Source organism: Eretmochelys imbricata, chromosome 6, assembly GCF_965152235.1.
Source record: "Eretmochelys imbricata isolate rEreImb1 chromosome 6, rEreImb1.hap1, whole genome shotgun sequence".
NCBI lineage: Eukaryota > Metazoa > Chordata > Testudines > Cheloniidae > Eretmochelys > Eretmochelys imbricata.
The window spans coordinates 15,095,320-15,116,636 of NC_135577.1; the positions used below are offsets into that span (position 1 = coordinate 15,095,320).

Here is a 21,317-nt window from a genome sequence, read left to right on the forward strand (position 1 = left end):
AGGTTGAGCCATTACCCTGGTGTGGCCTTGTGCAAGTGAGTCATTGAATTGTAACTCCCTTGGTGGACAATGTGGTTAATGGATGTTTGACACCTGCATGGGCGTTGGGTACACCCCTGGTTATTGCCTTTGGGGAGCTAGTATCTGGGCACTTCCCAAACCCACAGCATATTTTAGTGACAATCATACAACACAATTCTCATAAATTCATATGCATTAACGATAGACAAATTTAGATGGAACAGTGGGTTTCAGCAGGTCATAACCTTTCCCATGATACCTTACATGGCCTGCTTTGTATGCAATATCACAGTTACATACAAATGAGGAATATGGGGGTCACAGGGCGCTCCCCCAGGGTGTAAAGTGTCACAGGAGCGAAATCTCTACATTTGGGAGAGAAAACCTGAATTTGTACAAGGGAGAGAAGCCCCCATGCCTTGGGGAGCCCCTAGAGTCTGGAAGGTTTTGTAGAGGCCCCAAGGTATTTTGAAGGCAGGAAAATAGGAGCCTGCAATGGAGGGTAGGGGAGAGATTCTAAGACTGGGTCAAAGAGCGGGAGAAAAAACCCGAAGGTGTATGTGGGAAGCTAAGGGTATGAACCCTAATTTGGGGAGGGGTGAAGAGAAGAGGGCATCTGTCATAAATATAAAGGGAAGGGTAAACCCCTTTAAAATCCCTCCTGGCCAGAGGAAAAATCCTCTCACCTGTAAAGGGTTAAGAAGCTAAATGTAACCTCGCTGGCACCTGACCAAAGTGACCAATGAGGAGACAAGATACTTTCAAAAGCTGGGAGGAGGGAGAAAAACAAAGGGCCTGTGTCTGTCTGTGTGATCTTTTTGCCAGAGACAGAACAGGAATGGAGTCTTAGAATTTAGTAAGTAATCTAGCTTGGTATGTGTTAGATTATGATTTCTTTAAATGGCTGAGAAAAGAGCTGTGCTGAATAGAATGAATATTCCTGTCTGTGTGTCTTTTTTGTAACTTAAGGTTTTGCTTAGAGGGATTCTCTATGTTTTGAATCTAACTACCCTGTAAGGTATTTACCATCCTGATTTTACAGAGGTGATTCTCTTTTTACTTCTATTAAAAGTCTTCTTCTAAGAAAACTGAATGCTTTTTCATTGTTCTAAGATCCAAGCGTTTCGGTCTGTGGTCACCTATGCAAATTGGTGAGGGTTTTTACCAAACCTTTCCCAGGAAGTGGGGTGCAAGGGTTGGGAGGATTTTGGGGGGAAAGATGTGTCCAAACTACGTTTTTTTCAGGAACCCAGATAAAGTTTGGTGGTGGCAGTGGAAATCCAAGGGTAAAATAATTTGTACCTTGGGGAAGTTTTAACCTAAGCTGGTAAAAGTAAGCTTAGGAGGTTTTCATGCAAGTCCCCACATCTATACCCTAGAGTTCAGAGTGGGGAAGGAACCTTGACAGCATCCAAGTTGAAACAGGAGAGAAGAACCCCACAAGATTTAAAGCTGAGAGAAAGAGAAAGAGAGAGAACGAGAACACACCTGAGAAGCTGAGGAGAGAGTTCATCATTCCTGAGCTCAGAGGCAAGAATAACCTGATTTTTCTTTCTAACAAAATGTTAAGTGTAAAATAAGTATTCAGTCCTGATTTAACTATAAATCTGAATGCAAACTCAATCCTAGCACTGCTCATGCCCCTCCATACATTCTCCCATTGACTCAAGTCGAGGCTGAGCTTTAGAATATAGTTATGTGTGCATCTGTTGGCAAATAATCATATCTATTTAGGGTCTTGTGGTTTTAATGCACTTCTATATTAAGAACATATAATTTGAGACATTAGAAAGTTATTGTAGTGCAGAACTCCAGATGAACACCAGGAATGCTCTTATTATTCTAATTGCGTAGAATTTTGCCTTTGAAATGTCTGAAGACCTTCAAATATACTGGAAATGGCACCTCACATTTCACAAATATTTGGAAGATGGCCACCCTCCTCCTCCAGGCAACTCCACTTGGATTTTGTTTTGCCTCTTCATAGCTTTCACATCTTTGTTTGAGTCTGGTCTGGTCAGTAGTCAGAGCTTTTTGAATTTTTCTGACACACTTCAACAAATCACGTGTATCATGGTCAGAAAATCTATCAGTGGTACTGGCCCTAATTTTTAAATGCTGATTGTTAAATAGCTCTACTTTAAAAAACCATAACCATATAAAAGAGAGGTCGTGTCCAATCCAAAAAGCACATTTCTGAGCCCAAAAAACACAAGCGAATGAGCACAGTTCAATTCAGGAGAAAGGAGGCCCTTGTAGTTAAAGCCCTGGATTAGAACTGAGAGATCTGTGGTTCGGCGCTTGGCTCTACCACCCACTCCCTCATGGGACTTTGGGCAAGTCACTCTATCTTTATGGGTCTCAATTTTCCATCTGAAAAATGGGAAAAATCGTATTCCTTCCCCCACCCTTTGTCTTTCTGGTCTCTTCTAGCAGGGTGATGCTATAGTTAAGGTTTAGACCAGGTTTCTGTTTAAAATTCAAATCTTCTAACTGTTTTAAAATCCACTTGGCAACTCAGATTGCTTTGAAAGTTGGTGAGACTCATGAGTGCCTGAGATTCTGTAAGTGTTCCAAACTTGTAGATGTTTGGCCAAGTTGTTCCCAAGATACAGTCCCAGGGGAAAAAACAGCTTTTGTTAAAGGTGACAGCTTTCAGCAGCCTTTTGTGCTCACAGGGTGTGTCTATACTGCAGTTAGACACCCACGATTGGCCTGTGCCAGCTGATTTGGGCTCCGGGAACCAGGTTCTGAGGCTGTTGAATTGCAGTGTAGACTTCCAGGTTCTGGCTGCCAACCCAAGCTCTGGGATCCTCTAACCTCAAGAGTCCTAGAGCCCAGGCTCCAGCCAGTGCCTGGAAACTTACAATGCAATTAAACAGCCCTCGCAAGTCCAAGTCAGCTGGCACAGGCAGCCATGTGTTTTTAATTGCAGTGTGGACACTCCCACAGAGAGTGATCAAACCAGGGCTCAGATCATTGCGCCAGGTTGCCCAGCGCGCAAGGGTTCCTCCAACTGAGAGTCTGGCACCCACCCGCCCTATGGAGAAAATCAAATTAAAACTTTATTTGAAACATATTTTGCTTCTCTATATTACAGTATCAGAAGCCTCCCCTTCCAAATGACACTCTAAATGGATTAAACTGATCACGTGTGGACAGAAAAGTTTAACAGGATTGTTAGCCTTTACTATTCTACATCAGCTGCATAGCTCAAAGGAATAGTCAGTCATTTTTTGAACCTGACCACAAGTCAGTTTGACCTCCCACTTGGGGAGACATTTGGAAAAGGCAGGATAGCAGATTGCTAAACTGTGTGTCCGGGGAGAGTGTTATTTTGGGGAAATAGTTACATGAATGCTTGCTGGCAAGGAGGAGCATTTTAGGGGTGCAGAAGTGGGGGGAATAACAGGGAGAGGGATTTGGGGCTGCATTGAGGGAGGGGGATAAATGGGGATGGGTGGCAGAGGAGGTGAGGGGGCTGAAGGTTTCAGGGATAACCAAGGATACATAGGGATGAGTGGCAGGGTGCTTGGGGGAGATAGGGGTGCCTGTCCCCCCCACCTTCCTCCTTTCGGTATGTGCCGGGATTTGGGGTGTCTGAGACCCATCCCTACCAGCTCCTGTGAGCCAGGTTTTGAAGGGGTTGCATTTCTAAGGGTGTCTGAGTCCTGCTCCCACAATGTGTGCCAGGATCAGGGGAAGCCCTGCCCTTCTGGGTGGGCATTTAGAAAAGGCATGCTCGGAGCAAGCACCAAGAACACACTGTTGAGACTGGGGTGAGAAGCTGGGCACGGGTACCATATGATAAAACTGTCAAGGTTTTGGGCCGTAGAGCACGGATGAGATTTCTCTCACGGGCCCTATTAGCAGCACATTGCAAACATGTCAAATCATGACCATTATCCCCTTTCCGCTACAACAAAATATACAGGAGGAAGAGGAGCACTGAGAGCTCACAAAGCAACCATGTGGCCTTGTGGAAAAACCACTGGCCTGGGACTATTCCTAGCTCTGCCACTGGCACTGAGCGAGCTTGGGTTAGCCATTTCATCTCTCGTGCCTCGATTTCCCATCTGTGAAATGGGGATACATGATGTAAAGATCTTTGAGAGCGACAGATGAAAAGCACTATAGAAAGCTAGATCTTTTGATTATTACCTAGCCACAGTAGCATAGCAGCTGCAAACCTAGGTGACAACCACCGACAAACATTTCTCTGTTTAAAAAACTAGCAAATTAAGTGGCAAGTAACTTAGATAACAGGGAGTCAAGGCTGCCTGGTGACAGCTTGTGCCCTTCCAGAATGCTGAGTTCAGCGAAACTCAAACTTCTCAAACCAGTAATCACAGAGTTAAGGTAAATACACAAACAACCTTAACTCTGCCCTCTTTGAGCGATGGCGCGATGTGCCACATACGTGCATTCTGCCTTTTCATCGTGATGCAGAGGCTCTACCTCCACTTGCGTGACACTCAAACACTGAGCCTACTGTCCTGACAGAATACCACACTGGTAAAGTTTAACCTCTTCATACCCTGTTCCAATCCCTTTCCACTTGCACCCAGGATACACCCAAACCCTATGTCTTCCCCTTCCCATCATTCAATCGACAGACTGCACTCATATTCCCCACCTCACGACTGACAATACCATGGCAAGAAGATCCTAGCACCCTGCTACCTACATGACCTACTCAGTTCTGTACTGAAATGATGCCAGAAGGGAACCTCAAGGTACACATACATCTCTTTCCTTTGATAACACACAAGCAGACGCAGACTCAAATCACCTCATATCACAATCCCAGCTATCCCAAGCTGCTCCGATTTATTCATCCACCATTCAATAGAGTTGCACTTAACACCACGAATGTTTTGCCAGCTCGGGGTGGGGGGAAGTTAAGGATGCGTGAACATTTACCTTAACTCTGAAATTTGATTTTTGCTGAACATGACACTCCGGAAGGGCACGAGCTATCACCGGGCAACCTTAACTCTGTGTTAATGAAGTTTTTTGCCATATAATTGAGACTGTAGTATCTTCTGGGCAGAGACTGTCTATGTCTTGTTGCTCCTTTTTCTGACACCAGTGTCCAATTCAGACTTTGGTTTTACCCCTGATACATCCATTCTACCCTGTGCCCAGGGTTCCTGCATGGACAGGTCTCCCATGATGCAGCCTCCATCCACCCATGATGCCTCATACCTGTTGGTCAGAGGAGAGTCCACATTGCACTAGGGGAGATGCAGACCTCCAGGGAGTCTGGCTCATAGAAGTAGGATGATCCGAGGTACAACTCCCATAAGGCAATATGCTAATAGGGACATACAGTTTAATTAAATGTTTTGGGTCAGTTCAACAAAAAATATTCTCACACAAAGTTTCTATTTTGTGGAAGCTGCATTTTCCTTCAGGAAATTATTCCAGTGGTAAATTCTTGACCAGCTCTAGACAGTAGTCTGCACATGTCATTAGCTGCCAGAGCAAATTCTTCTTCTTTAAGTATTGGAGCATAAAATGTACATGATCAAGTAACAAACTCAGTTACTGCTACAGACCTGTAGGTCTCGCTCCTCAGGAGGGAACAGGATGCTGCAGATGCACTGAACAGGGGGACCTGCTGCAGCGTTGTGACTCCAGCAGCCAAGGGGAGGGGTGGAAAATGGATGGAGTGGTAAATACTCTGAGTTCCCCAGAACCTCAGAGGCCTGGGATGGGGCTTCTACCTTGAAAGCAGACGAAAAAGAGCAGAAATGTATTGAAAGAGAAAAAGGAAGAGCCACAGCTTTCCCCAAAGGATTTAGTTTTTTATAATGAGTCCAACATTGGCACCTGCCCTGTTTGTAACTGTAAACACACAGCTCCATCCCCAGCAGGCTGCACTTCAAAGGGTTTTTCTTCAAACTGGTGGAGGCTCTCAGCTGGGAGCACAGTCAGCCCCAGCTCTAGCAACATCAAAGGCAGAAGCCACCATGGCTGGGGCTGAAGCTTAAACCCAAGCTGAGCATTTCAGCTCAGTTGGGGAGGTTTAAATCTTTGGAGTCCTGGGGTCCCTTTGGTTTTATTAATTATATATATGAAAATTCAAGGTGGCAAAAATTATTAGAATGATCCAGAGTTCAGGATTGGGCACACTGCCGCGTGGCAGGGGGCTGCCGCGTACGGGCCGGGTTCCAATCCTGGAAACAGAGTGGTGAAGTCGCACCTGCACAGTGTGGCTCTGCGTGCCGGAAGATGGTGCTCATGAAGGAATTGTGAGTTGAGAGCTGGATAAAAAGGTCTGCCGTAGTTTGCCCACCCCAGTCTATAGTCTCTGATCTCAGTTTTGACCCCGGCCAGTCCCTGGATTTCATTGACAGTGCCATCCTTGGCCCAAGCCCATCTCTACACCTAGCTGCAGCCACCACCCCAACCACTAGGCCTGCTGTTCAGAGGCACCGCCTGACACCCTTGCTCTGACCCAGTATGGCGAGTCTTATATTCTACTGTCTCTCCCACTAGCCCAATTGTACAGATATTGATCTCAAAACCCCAAAGAGTTAAAGGTGTCTATAAACTCTCTGCCCAACATTAAACAGTGATAGGAAGGTTTGGGTTTATTTTAAACAGAGGCCAACAGAGGTTTGTTATTTGGCAAACAGCCAAAAGCATTCATTCCAGTTACAAGTTTAGATTAAACACAAGAAAGAACAAGAAATCAAAACAGTCATTTCTATTGAAAATGTGGCTGAGTAATTATGCAAAGCAAACTCAGTCAAAACCTTTGAAATCTTTCTTCTTTTGGCGGCAAAATATCAGAGTCTCTTATTTTCAGAACAACCTTTCCTTGATGAAAAGGAAAGAAGTAATTTTACTATCAGTCCTGATGTACAGAAGGCATTTACTTACCTTTCTTTTAACAGAAACAAGGTGGAAGAGAGATAGAAGGCAGGCTTGGATGATAGTATAGCTGACTTCAGGATTTGATGAAAAGCCAAAAGAGTAAGAGAGAGAACAGGAGGAAAGAACGTGGGGGGCAGAAAAGAACACAACAAATAAAGGGAGAACAATGCCAGTTCTTATGTGCTTCTGCAGTGCTGGTAGTTACATACCCCACTGCTTGGCTGAGGATTGGACGTCAGTTCACATTCAGAAGTGAAAACAAAGTTACTCCAACAAGTTTAAGACCAGCCGGACTTCCTCTCAGGGAGAAAGTCCTTTAGATGAGCCGAGATGAATTGCAGTGCTGGCAGCTTAGGGGATGAGCTGGGATGCAAGGTGGGATGGGAGATGAGAGGGGGAGCTTATCTGAAGTGATCTGAATATTTTTCCCCACAAAGTCTCTTTTTAAGGAACCCCAAAATAGGAAAAGTGGGTATCATAGTTCATCCCCCTTATCATTTTGTCCACTAAGTAGGCCTAATATCCATCACACCAGTTTCTGGCTCCATATCATGTGTTTTTCACAGGCATAATTTTAACAGTCCTTGGATTATATGAACCCGGCATTTTGGGTTTAATCTATTTTCTCTATGTGGTTTTCTTGTACCTCTGACAAGATTCAATGTTGTAAACAGTTTGGCCTATTTTTCGTGGTTATTGTAACATCTTTTGGACTCTCCCATGCTTTTTACATCGCAGCTCACAATGGGGGTACAGCTCCTAGGCCTAACAATTGCACCCGCTCCCAGCTGTGACCATCAGGCCTGGGGAAGGGAGGCAGCCGCCAGGCCTAGAACTGGCAACATCACACTCACCTTCCCGCTGAGACCAGGGATCAAAGCGGGGAAAGACAAAGGAGAAAAGAACCTCAGAGCAAGCATGATCCCTGATATCTGGGGAGAGAAGAGCCCCTGAGAGGGGGCGACCATGTGAAACTGTTAGCAGAGCCTGTTTCACACTCCCTGTTGAGCTTATAAAAGCAGAAGTTCTGATGGCTTCTGTAATGCTCCAGCAGAGTCTAGGCTCCTGATAAAGCTGCCAAGCATCTCAGTGGGGATCCATGGGAGCAGGCCGGCTATGAGCATGTGCACCTCAGGGACCAACCCCAAGCATGACTGTCTTTGTCCTCCTTCAGGGCCTCATAGGAAGCCCCCTGCACACCCAAGCATGAGCCACCCCCACCCCCAAAACCTTCCAAATTCTGTACACACATCCAGACACCACATCGACCAGAACTGGATACGGTAGTGACCCCGCCATCACTACAGTTGCCTTGAAAGTATGGTCATCCTACTGAAGAGGGAGCACAGCCCCCAACATTTGGGAGAGTAAAAGAACCAATGAATATGTACAAGGGAGAAAAGCCCTCAATCCCTGGCTGAGCCCAGAAGTTCTGTATGGGAGAATAGAGCCCCCAAGATACTTTGGAGGCAGGATGAGATGAGCCCCTAGGGCCTCTAAGGTTGAGGTGAATATGGGGAGAAAAACCCCATGGGTGTATGTAGGAAATTGGGGAGCTAAGCCCTCACTTGGGGGACAGAGCCTGGGGAGAGAAGAGGGCATTCAAGATAAAGTGATGGAGAAAATCCCCATAAAATTTAAAGATAAAACAAGAGAGAAGACTCCCGAGCAGATGAGGAGATGAGACCCCAAAGTGGGGAGAAAAAAATTAAGGGGAAAGAAGGACCCCAACTGGATGCCAAAGGAGAAAACCCCATCCCCCCAACAGTAGTAAAGGGGCATTGTATTAGTTTATTAAATTTTACCAACGTTTGTTATTATGGGTGACTGAACCTGTGAGGGGTTGGACCCATCGGGGGCGTCACTTGGGGTGCTGAGATACCACTGAACCTACCTTTCTGGCAGCATGGGCGTCCCTTAACTCTGTCTTGCTGAGCCAGGGTCTCCAGACTTCCTCCAGCACAGACCCAGAGATAGGGCCACACCCCTCTGCAAGTTATGTCATTCATAGTCATAAGCATTTTTTCATAAATCGTATGGAATGTCCCATCAGAGAATTATTTCATGAATTTCCATCCACTTTTCCACAGCTGGGCTTACAACTAAGGTAGGACTACCAGGCCAAAATTATTACTAGAGGGGTAATGAAATAACCCCCTTCTCTTCCACTATGATATGTTCAATGGAAGAGATAAGGTTCAGGTGGGGTAAGTGAAGACGCACCATGAAAAGCAGTGAAACTGGGGAGAGACCCTTAATGGAATAGGAGATCTCATGGGAAGCAATATGGGGAAGGGGGAAGAATTAATAAAGATGGTGGGCATGAAAGAGAGAGAATGAATGAGCTATAGAGGGAGTGATGGATGACCAGAAAGGGTTAAGCATCCTGCAGGATAAATGACCCAAATTCAAGCTTTAGGGACATACCAGTAGAGAATGTTTGTGTTTTTGTGTGTTTACATATGTACATTGTTAGAGGTTACCAATATAACCAAACAGTTCCTGTCTATACTGTATTCATCTCTTTGAAGTGTATAGCAAATCATCTGCGAATGATGGGCAATTGTCTTATGCTAATCTGTCTAGCTAATTACCTGTGAGGCTCGGGAGATAGGTCCATTTGCAAGTCTCCAGGATTGCCTATTGTTCACCCAGGACTGAATGGTCAAGAGGCTGCTGGAAAACTGGACATAAAGACCCTTGGGACCTGATCCTTTTTGATCTCAGATCAGCTTAAGGTTTCATGCAGGGGAAGCCTAAGCCGTAAGCAGGGCCTCCGAAGGGGAGGGGGAGGAAGGGCAGAGGGGGCAATTGCCTAGGGGCCTGGGTGATTTAAAAGGGCCTGAGGCTCCCGGAGTCGCTGCTGCTGCCGTGTTAGCAGCGGCTGGGAGCTCCCTGACGCTTTAAAATTGCAGTGAGGCGCAGCGCAGTGGCAGTGGGGGCGGCCGCCTGGGGCTCCCTGCTGCTTTTAAATCATGGCGCTGAAGGGCTGCTGGGGGAGGCTAGCCTCCTAGCCCTGCCCCTTCCAGGGCTCCAGAGCCACATCCCACTTTGCCCAGGGACCCACCCGGCCATTCTGTCTGCAGTCCTGGCCATAAGGACCACCAGCTCTGGGGAGCCCCAAATCGAGTAACCTCAGTTGGCGCCCCTGGAACTACGGTCACAGAGGGAATATCAAGGGATCAGAGGGAAGAAGAAGGAAAAAGGGGAAGATGAAGACAGAGGTTTAGAGGGGGAATGGCAGAAAAAAGGGAGTTAAACTGGAGGGTAAACACAGACAAGCGAAAGACTGAGGGGAAAGAGAGACAAGCAGAGAGAGAAGGAAAACAAGAAAGAGACAAGAAAATACCCGAGTAAAGAGAAATAAGCAAACAGAGTTTAAAAAAGGGGGTGGGGGAGAGGAGAAATAGGGGAACTCAGGGGGGTTTTAAGTTTTTTTGTAGAAAGGTTGAAAGCAAAAGGTTGCAATAATATCCACACTCACTGAATGTTGAAAGTGTTCCAAATCACGAGTCAGGTGTCAAAGAGTCTTAACTGAGAATAGTCCCAAATCTGTCTTAAAAATCATGAATTTTTCAACATTACCCCGTAGAAGACAGTATGAGTCTCTGTGATAACGGGTTTTAGAGGACTTTTTGGGAATAGTAGAGGACATGTGAGTCATCGTTTCTGAGATCAGAGGCTGGAATAACTTAGATGTTTGTGTAGAACAAAACATTCAGTGTAAATTAAAGAGTTTTTAGTCCTGATTTAACTCTAAATCTTAATGCATATTTAATCATGGAGATGCTACTACCCCTCTCTATATTTCCCTAATCAACCAAAGTTAATGCTGGGTTTTAGATTGCAGTGGTGTGTACATCTATTGGCAAACAAGCATATATATTTGAGGTCATGTGGTTTTGGTGCACATCTCCCTTAACAGTCTGTGTTCTTAGTGCAGAATTCAAGATGAAAGCTCTTCTTATTCTAAGTGAATAGAATATTGCCTTTGAAATGTATGAGAAACTTCAAAAATCCTGCATTTGACCAAGTGGGTTATAGCCCACGAAAGCTTATGCCCAAATAAATGTGTTAGTCTTTAAGGGGCCACAGGACTCCTCGTTGTTTTTGCTGATACAGACTAACAGGGCTACCACTCTGAAGCCGTCAAAAATCCTGGAAATTCTACCTGACATTTCTAAAATATCTGATAGATGATTATCCTCCACCTCTGGTCAGCCCTGTCTGGATTTAGTTTCCCCCCCCGCAAAACTCTTTGTAGCCTTCATAGGTTTGTTTAAGTCTTGTGTGGTTGGTAATCAGAGCTTTCTGAATTTTTCTGACACACTATAGCAAATCACAATGTGTATCATGCTCAGAAAATTCATCAATAGTACTGGCTCAGATAATAAACTGTGACTGAGAAGTAGCTCTCCTTTAAAAACCTTAACCATAGAAAACAGAGGCCATCTCTGTGAAAAGAGCACATTCGGAAACTAGGAAGCACAGGAGAATGAGCGGAGCTCTGTAAGAGAAAGACAAGTCTTGTGGTTAAAGCCCTGGAGTAGCATGACGGAGATATGTGTTCTGTTCCTAGCTCTACCACAGACTCCCTGGGTGATTTTGGACAAGTCATTTCATGGGTCTCAATTTTCCATCTGAAAAATAGGAATCATCATTATTCTTTCCCCCCACTCTTTGTGTGTATGGTCAATTTAGACTGCAGGGTCTTCAGGGTAAGGACTGTCTGTGTATACTTTTGTTCTTGCTTCTGACACCAATGTCCCATTCTCACACTAGTGTTACCCTGAGCCAATCAGTAGCAGGGGTTTGGGGTCTTGCAGGTTGGAGGAGAAATCAGAGACATGAAGGGTGGGTAAATTCTAAGTGTAACTACTTCTGTTTACACATGTATACCAGTTCTGGAATGACATGGTCACATGGCATACAAGGCAGGCCCCGCTTTCAGAGATCTCAGCCCAGCACCTCCCAAGGAGAAACTCTGCCTCAAGAATTGACGGTAATCAGAGCCAGAGAGCAAAGTCTCCCGCTGCTTGCACAGCTCCCTCTCTCCCAAAGCTACCTACCTTTGCACAAAACCTTGCATAACCCAAAAAATTAACACAGCATGTCTCCCCAAGCCTAAAAACTTGCTGATGTTCTTCATAAAAAGAACTTGGACGACTAGTGGCACCTGCCATAACAGCATATGTGGTGCCTAACACAATACACCACAAGACCCTGAACTCAGTGGGGGAATTCTGGCACTACCGCAATACACCACTGAGAAATAATACTACAACCACCCTAAACTCTATGTGGAATTTATTCTGCCCACCACCTGGGGACCAGTGTCTCCAAAGGAAACAATAAGTTGTTGATGGCTGATTTGATGACAAGAGGAGCTCACTGGAGCAACTTTTGGTTGAGACACTGAATCCCAACTAGGAGAGCTGCTCAGGCATGACAGTAGCTGCCGAGCATTACTTGCAGTATCAAAGCGATGGGCCATGAACCATGACTGAAGAACAAGCACCAAGAACTTCTGTGGACCAAATCAATACTGTATTTGGTGCTGAACAGCAAGAGGCACAGAGTCTGCTCACAGGTAAGTTGTGCTTAAAAATTGTCGCAGAGTTTCTGTAAAAGGGCCAAATTTGGTAGCTTGATAGCCAGAGTGTTTGGCTTCCCGTCAAAGAGTTGCTGAAACAAGACTCCTTCATGAAAATTGCTTTGTACTGTGAACTAAAAAATCCCTTTCACACAAACATAAATCTTTATGTTTAGTCTTTACTGAAAGTGATCCTGTAAACAAGTCAGACCTGCAGAAATATGCCTGTTGTCATGTTCTGCTTCGGCTAATGCCTCAAACCGGATATTCAGAGTGAGCAGGATGGACAAAAATATATATTTAACACCCCCCATTGTTTGGTTGTTCTTGTTTTTTACTTTATTTGATTTAAATTGGAATTTTTATAGAAATCAAATACATTTTTTCATTTTAAAAATAAACAAATTTAAAGGTAAATTTCAACTTCTGACATCCTGTGCTAAAACCCAAACCTACCATAATCTACTGAAATAATTTAAATTAAATAAAAAGTAAAAATAGTCAAGCAATACGTCTTTGTGCTGAAGTTTTAAAGAAAGTTAAACCATTGAACTCGTGGAACTTGGAAGTCACTGACTCAGCAACTGGAAGCCCTGGGAATCCTGGCTCCAACTGGGGCTGAGCTTCAGGCAACGGGGAGCTGGGAATGCGGAGAACTGTGGCTTGAGCTGGGGAGCAGCTCCTGGCTCCCTGACACAGAGCTGGGAGCCTGGAAGCCCCTACTCCCTATTTCTGAGGTTCCCATCTCAGTCATTACTTCCTGGGCTTCTCGGCTGTCTGCTCCCCATTAATGTGCTAGGGATAATGGGGAACTGGGAGTCTAGAAGCCCTGGGAGCTATGGCTGAGCCAGGAAACACAGAACTCCCAACTCCCAGACTCAATTTCTTTTTGAAATTTTTTCAACAAAATGTTTTGATTATTTCAAAATGAATTGTTTTCAGATTTTCCTGTCTGTGGGAAATTTTGAAATGTCTGTTTTTCATTCCAAATGGGAGCAATGTTTTTTCAGAAGTTTAGATTTCTGCAAACTGGAAACTCTGACTATTGACCAGCTGGAGTCTGAACTGCATGATGTGCCCTGACAGCTCATAGTCACAAAACACAGGTACCCTAACCAAGCAGCCAAGGACAAGAAGAACCAATGAGACACCACAGTCACTGACTGACCACTGCAAAACAATACTTGGGTGTGGAAATGCCTCCGCCCCTGTATGGCCCTTTCAGACCTCTGTGGTTTCTCCTACCTGTGACAGATGAAGCAGAAGAGAGGAAAATCCAAGTGCCAGTGTTGGGAAAAACCTAGAAGAAATAAACGTCTGCACAAAGAATTCTTCCATACCTGCTCCTTGGCCATAAAGAGGCCATGAGATCCTCCTTCTTCTCTGCCATAGTAACCAGTAAGTCACACCCCGCTGAACTTTTCTGGACTGTCAATCACTTTATCAACCAAGAATGTCTCCTCATCTCCACAGCCCAGTACCACTCATTTCAAGGGACCGGTACCCATTTTACAGAGTTGATCTTCCACATCCACAATGGCCTCTGTGGCCATGAGGGATAACACAACATCCTCCTTCTCAGAATTCTGCCCATTCACAAAACCAGAATCTCATAAACACTAGAGGAAATCTGAGTCTCCACCTGTGACCCTGATCTTTGATCTTCTTGGCTGCTTAAGAGCCTCTACTAAAAAAATATTGTCATCAACTCTTTGGAGGAGAGAAATCTTCCCTCCCATTCTTGACCATGCAGCTCTCTGGCCAGACTACTTAAGAATCCACTGCTTGTTGCAACCAGTCTTACAATCTACCACCGAATATCATCTGCTTTCCCATTTCTGAGCAACCTAATCAAGAAGCTACTGAACAACCTCATCCAACTTCACCATTTCATTGGTGTTTTCCAGCTGGGTTTTCGCACACAGAACAGAGATGGCGCTGCTGAGATTGATGCGTGACCTCCCCTTGTCCATGGAGGAGGGAACTTATATTGTCAGGGTTTGCAGAACAGGGACCGATCCTTCTGTTCCTGGAGTCAATAGTACAACTTTGACTGATTTCAAGACAGAGTAAGATCAGGTCTTCAGAGATCACTGTCTAAAGAGTTACTGATTATCAGTACTGTAGGAGGCTACTAGTGATGGTTTATTATTATTTCTTGTAATCCTCACATGGGGTTTCTCAGTTCCTGGAACGCTAGTCTTGGCCTCTCAGGGCCCTGTAACACTGCCTGCGGTGACACAAGGGTGTGAGTACCAATCTGAGGGCAGACTGTTAGGAAGCACGGCACAAACCTCAAATTGGTTGTGAGTTCTGTACTTAGATTTCACCAACCAATTATCAAATGGAAACTCCTCAGGCACTGTAACAGCCCTAACATGGAGTTACAAACAGTCCCCTAGAGTACTCCAATCTATCTTGTGTACCTTGGTGATAGATGGCCCCATACCAAAAATTTCAGCAATATTCAGGTTACTCCCAGTCCCAGTGGACCCATCCCTTATGCCAGGTCAATGGCCCTTTAGATTTCACACCAAAGACAAGGCTTGTAGCCAATCCCATACAAGCTTATATAATCAGCAAGCACTAAATGTTCTTTAAGGCTAACCCAGGATAAGTGGCTGGGGATCTCTAGCTTATCCTTAGAAATATCTGTCCCCGCACCCCCGCAGCATCCAAACAGCATAATAAATTCCTTCTTGTTAGTGGACTTTATTCTATTCTTCCACATGGTTTCAGCTGCAAAGCTCAGCTGATGGGAGGAGTCCCTTTCATGACATCTTTACAAGGAGAAAGCAGGACAATAAAAAAAAGTATTTTGTTCTCTGCTGTAAAGAATTTAGGGAAATTCTAGTTGCAACATCCCACAATAGCAAGGGGTGGCACTAGATGACCTCCTGAGGTCCCTTCCAACCCTGATATTCTATGATTCTATGACTTTCACATTGCCAACCAAACCAACCTATATCTCCTTGGAGCTTTCTTCTTCCAGCACTGTCAAGGTTCCTCCCCCACTCTGAACTCTAGGGTACAGATGTGGGGACCTGCATGAAAAACCTCCTAAGCTTATCTTCACCAGCTTAGGTCAAAACTTCCCCAAGGTACAAAATATTTCCCCCGTTGTCCTTGGACTGGCCGCTACCACCACCAAACTAATACTGGTTACTGGGGAAGAGCTGTTTGGACGCGTCCTTCCCCCCAAAATACTTCCCAAAACCTTGCACCCCACTTCCTGGACAAGGTTTGGTAAAAAGCCTCATCAATTTGCCTAGGTGACTACAGACCCAGACCCTTGGATCTTAAGAACAATGAACAATCCTTCCAACACTTGCACCCCCCCTTTCCTGGGGAATGTTGGATAAAAAGCCTCACCAATTTGCATAGGTGACCACAGACCCAAACCCTTGGATCTGAGAACAATGAAAAAGCATTCAGTTTTCTTACAAGAAGACTTTTAATAAAAATAGAAGTAAATAGAAATAAAGAAATCCCCCCTGTAAAATCAGGATGGTAGATATCTTACAGGGTAATTAGATTCAAAAACATAGAGAACCCCTCTAGGCAAAACCTTAAGTTACACAAAAGATACACAGACAGAAATAGTTATTCTATTCAGCACAATTCTTTTCTCAGCCATTTAAAGAAATCATAATCTAACACATACGTAGCTAGATTACTTACTAAAAGTTCTAAGACTCCATTCCTGGTCTATCCCTGGCCAAGACCCAGCATACAGACAGACCCAGACCCTTTGTTTCTCTCCCTCCTCCCAGCTTTTGAAAGTATCTTGTCTCCTCATTGGTCATTTTGGTCAGGTGCCAGCGAGGTTACCTTTAGCTTCTTAACCCTTTACAGGTGAGAGGAGCTTTCCCCTGGCCAGGAGGGATTTCAAAGGGGTTTACCCTTCCCTTTATATTTATGACAAGCACAATTTCCTTTCAACCAATCAGAAGGGGTCTCTTTCGGTGGGCTCCTGAAGATTGTCTGTTGTTTCTGTGGAGTCTGCTGGCTGGGTCAGACTTTGCCCACTCTGTTCTGATAGCGAATTCATGACTGTCACATCTCTTCCAGCATCAGCTTCAATAAATACATCCTCAGTTTTGGGGGGCAGAGAAGCTGAAATTCTATTTCCCTGATACATTATCAGATGGTCGTTATGTCAATAGTGCCCCCAGTCTATAAGCAGTAGCATCTGTGTCCAATAGGAAAGGGGGTTTGAAACATGGAGAGGCCAAGACAGGAGCAGTCACAAGAGTCTTTTCCAACTCTAAAAATGCCAAATCACATGCCCATGATCACCAAGATGGTTTCCCTTTCTCACCCAACCTATGCAATGCTTCCTTCTCGACCAGAATGTACTAGATCCGCTGGTTCACATTTTGCAACTATGGTTTCCTCTTTTACTCTTTGCTGATTGTCAGAACCATTGGGCAAAGAACAGTAATCCTTTCCTGCTTTCGATCCACATGCATTTTAGCAACTAAAATTCCCCCAGCACCCTGGGTCTCAAACAAGTCTCAACCACGCTCCGTCTTTCCCTTGCTGAAAAGTGAGCACAGCATGTTGCTGTTATTTTTGCACCTAGAGGCAGGACAAATTGCTCACCGCAAACCAACTGCCACAAATCCTTTCTTTCAGCTGGGCCAGAACTTTAAAAGGAATTACCACACGCTGTGTCACACTGTCCAGAACAGCTCACAACTGTGAGTGCCGACCTCAGGGCAAACTGTAGAAAAAGGGCAGACACTCCAAACTGGTGGTATGTTCTATAATTAGAGTTCAACAAGCTAGTAACAAATGTGAACTCCTGGATCGCGATATCAGTCCTACCTGGGAGTCACAGACAAACTGGAGAGTCCGTCTTGACACCCAGACAAACTGAACTTTGTGACAAAAGGTCACTTACACCAAACATCACACCACATGAGGTTGCTCCTGGACCCAAGAGACCAGCCACTTAGCCCAGATCAACTGGTACTCTGGACTTTACACCAAATACAACACTGGCAGCCAATTTTATAGTAAACTAATTAAAGGTTTATTGGCTACGAAAAGGAAATGAGAGCAATTGTGAGTCTAAAGCAGGTGAAATACATTAACAGGTGAGTCACAGTCTGTAATTCCAGATTGTGGCCATGATGTAATAAACTGTCAGTTTACTAAAAGTCTTTTCAGGGTACCCAGATTGTCTCTGGGGATCTCGGCTTTGCATCTGGTACATGTCCCTCTAAGAGTCCAAACAGTCAGAGAGAAAGGATCATTCCCTGAATTCATATTTATAGATTCTTCAGTCAGAAAATAGGCTGACAGCTTCTACCTACATGGGCTTTTCCTCTGATGACAGGAAGTGAGGAATGCCTTTAGAGTCTCTGACCTCCAGTCATTATATACAATGGCCACTTGCTTTGAAATTAGCATTTCACAAGGCTTCTTTGAAAGGAATGAAATATAAAATCCCTCTGACTAAGAAAAACTTCTGAGAGATTTCTTGTACATTGACACCACTAACTGGAGATCCACACTTGCCATTCTCCCTGTGCACTGATGGGCCAAGCGTCCAATACAAAATCAGAAAGTAGCCCTGGCCAACAAGCCCTGCAATCAGGGTATTAAGGCTGAGGTCACTGTGTGGGATCCCAGAGCTGCTGAATTAATTGAAGAAGCTCCAGGACTAAGAAGCTGCAGGACCGAGAAGCACTACCAGACACTTGACCAGGCCCACAGACCAACTATCCCCCTTCTAGGATTACCATAAAGTGGGAGAAATGTGTTAGTGGTCCTAAAGAATTGATAACTAATGATTATAAGTAGATGCAGTAAGAAATGTTGGTGATTTGTGTTGTTCCGTGGTATAGTTGCTGGACCCCACTGCTGGTCTATGTTAACCAATTGCAAGACTGCATGTGTTCTTTGTGTTCAGTACATGCCGAGAATATTTGTGTATCTCTACCTGACGGATGAAGTGTTGTGTATTTACATATGTGGTTCTGGGGGAATGAATAAACTGTTGGTCAGTTAAGAGACGCACGTGTCCTGATCTGAGAAATACAGTCCAAGGTAAAGGTGTCTTGAAAAGAACCTAGCATTAAGATTAGTCTGCTAACGCTCCTTGGACTCAACATAAGAGGTTCTCCTATTTACATTCATTTCCAAGATTGGCTACAACACATTTCAAATTGGCTAATCTAGTTTGTTAGATTTCAGCTCTAAAATATAATTGCCCCCCTGGTAAATTCATAAAATAGCCCCACATTGACACTTACAGCTGTGGGTTATGCTTGGCATTTCTGACCGCATATTGTGTGGTATTAGGTGAATGTGCTTTGCATAGAATCCCACCACATGCAGCAATTTCATCTCTATTTTTATTATGAATTAAATTGTAATGGGCTTCTTCTCCCCCAGTGGCTGGGCTGCAAGGGGTTGTGGTCAGAGAGAGAGGCTGAGGGAATGGGAAATTGAAACCAAGTGTTCTGATGGTTGGTGGTGCTGCCTGTCGCTGCTCCAGGGGAAGCAGGCACCGCTGTGTGAGAGACTTTTGAATTTTGGATCATGTGGTCCAGCCTCATTCCTTCCAATACCTGATGTTACACTATATATTGTACCAATATGGTTCTATGGTGGGGGCACCATGGATTATTCCTTTGCACGGCCATCTACAATTACTTTGTCATGCTGTTGTAAGGTTGCTCCTTTTTTGTTTCTTGTCTAGCCTGTGAAAGGTTGCTTTGGAAGTGTGTAGTGTTGGAGACAAACTCCTCTTCTTGCAGCTCCCTGATTTCACCATTTATAGATGCCCTTGAAAGCACAGCTGCTTTAAGAAGCTCCTTTCTGGGCCATTCTTTCACATTAATAAATATTTTTGCAAAGGTATAATTATTTTCTGACATACAGGCAGTATTGCCAATTCCAGATGTTCAAAACTCATGAGTCAGACTTCATGATCCCAAAATCATGATTAAAATTAATGCTTTTGTGTTTCTTTTCCTTAGCCTTCTAGTACCTGAGTGTGTAGCTTACACATGGGTCACATTTTTAATCTTTTCTCCACCATCATGAGGGCCTAGAGAAACGTAATTATAAATAAAATTTAAGCTGAAATTCTAAATTACTCACATGACTGCAGGAGCTGAGGCTGAAAAACCCCAAGTATTATCACCATCCCAATAAAATGGCAGGTGGTGCTTTGCACAGTGGATCCTGTAATATGGCTTCCAACACTTACGTTTCATGAACATAAATGGTCGTGAATCAGTAGAGCTAGAATACACCACCAGACACAACCGCCAGCATTTGTCTCTCAATGGGCAGACTTGTGTTGTGTTTTAACCAGTGCTTCGGAAGCATATGCCACAGTACAGTCATCGTCCATGAGGACAACCCCGCCCCGCGCCCATGACCCATCAATTACAATTCAGGGCTCTTTGTTAATCTCCAAGTAGCTCAGTACTTGTGCCCTGTCACAACATTTTTTAAAATTCCCTCAAGCTTTTCTCTTGTCTGTCATCCCAGCGACATCCCCAGCACCCTCAGGCAGCGTTCGGAGTAGCACTCTCAGCTGTGACAAGTTAAGGCTGAATTTGCTGAGACATTTTAACATGCTGACATAGGATGCACTGTCCCTTTAAGGGAGCTGCCAGGTCCAGCTCTGTGGTCTTGGTTTCTAGCCTGAATGGGGGTTTCTGGCGGCTGTAATACAGAGGGATGCCCAAGTGGTATGCCGATTAAATAGCTCTGCCTTAAAAACCTTAAACATAGAAAAGAGAGATGATATACATTAAGAAAAAGCACATTTCTGAAACTGAGAAACACAAGAATGAGCACAGTTCTCTGCACAGGACAGCCCCATTGTATAGTTAAAGCCCTGGATGAGAACTTGGGAGATCTGTGTTCAGTCCTGGCTCTATCATACACTACCTGTGTGACCTTGGGCAAGTCATTCCATCTTTCTCGGTCTCATTTCTTCATCTGAAAAATGGGAATAATAATATTTCCTTCCCCTTCCCTTTGTCCTGCAATGAGATGGTCACACAGGATAAACGGCTGCCTCCTCTTTGCGGGGAGGGATAGCTCAGTGGTTTGAGCATTGTCCTGCTAAACTCAGGGTTGTGAGTTCAATCCTTGAGGGGGCCATTTAGGGATCTCGGGCAAAAATTGGGGTTAGTCCTGGCTTTCAGCAGGGGGTTGGACTAGATGACCTGCTGAGGTCCCATCCTACCCTGATATTCTATGATTCTATGATCTCAGCCCAACACCCAAGGAGAAACCTTTCTCCAGAATGGACCGTGATCGGAGCCCCAGGCAGAGAACGAACTCTCTGGCTGCTTGCACAGCTCCTTTCTCCCGAAAACAGCGTCGACACCAAATCTTGCATAACTCAAAAAACTAACACAACACATGTCGCCCCCAAGACTAAAACCTTGCTTACATGCAAAAAAAAAAAAAAAGAACTTGGAAGAGTATAACAGAACTACCTGGTGACACCTGCCATTACAACATGTTCAGTGCCAACCAAAGTGAGGCCCTGATCCCAGCTGGGGCATTTAGGCAATACTGTAATACACTAATTAAATGACAAATCTTGTTGAAATCAGAGTTAAGGTTACCTGGTGATAGCTTCTGCCCTTCTCACACTACAGAAAACCAGGAAATACACAGTGAAGGTAAACACCTACACAACGTTAACTCTGCCCCCTGGAGCTGGCAATAGCCATTGGGAATTAAGTGTATGCCCCCCAGATGAATTCACTGTGTTAGGTGTAACTGTACTGAATGGTGGAGGAATATTAAAGGAATTGGCACATGACATTGCAAGCCC

At 44.6% G+C, this 21,317-nt stretch overlaps 1 protein-coding gene across 2 annotated transcripts in view; it reads right to left on the reverse strand.

Annotated features, from left to right (window-relative positions):
* LOC144267148 (NACHT, LRR and PYD domains-containing protein 12-like) overlaps window positions 1-21,317 on the reverse strand; it is a 355,964-nt gene that overhangs the window by 103,872 nt on the left and 230,775 nt on the right. The gene's annotated exons all lie outside the window — the stretch shown is intronic.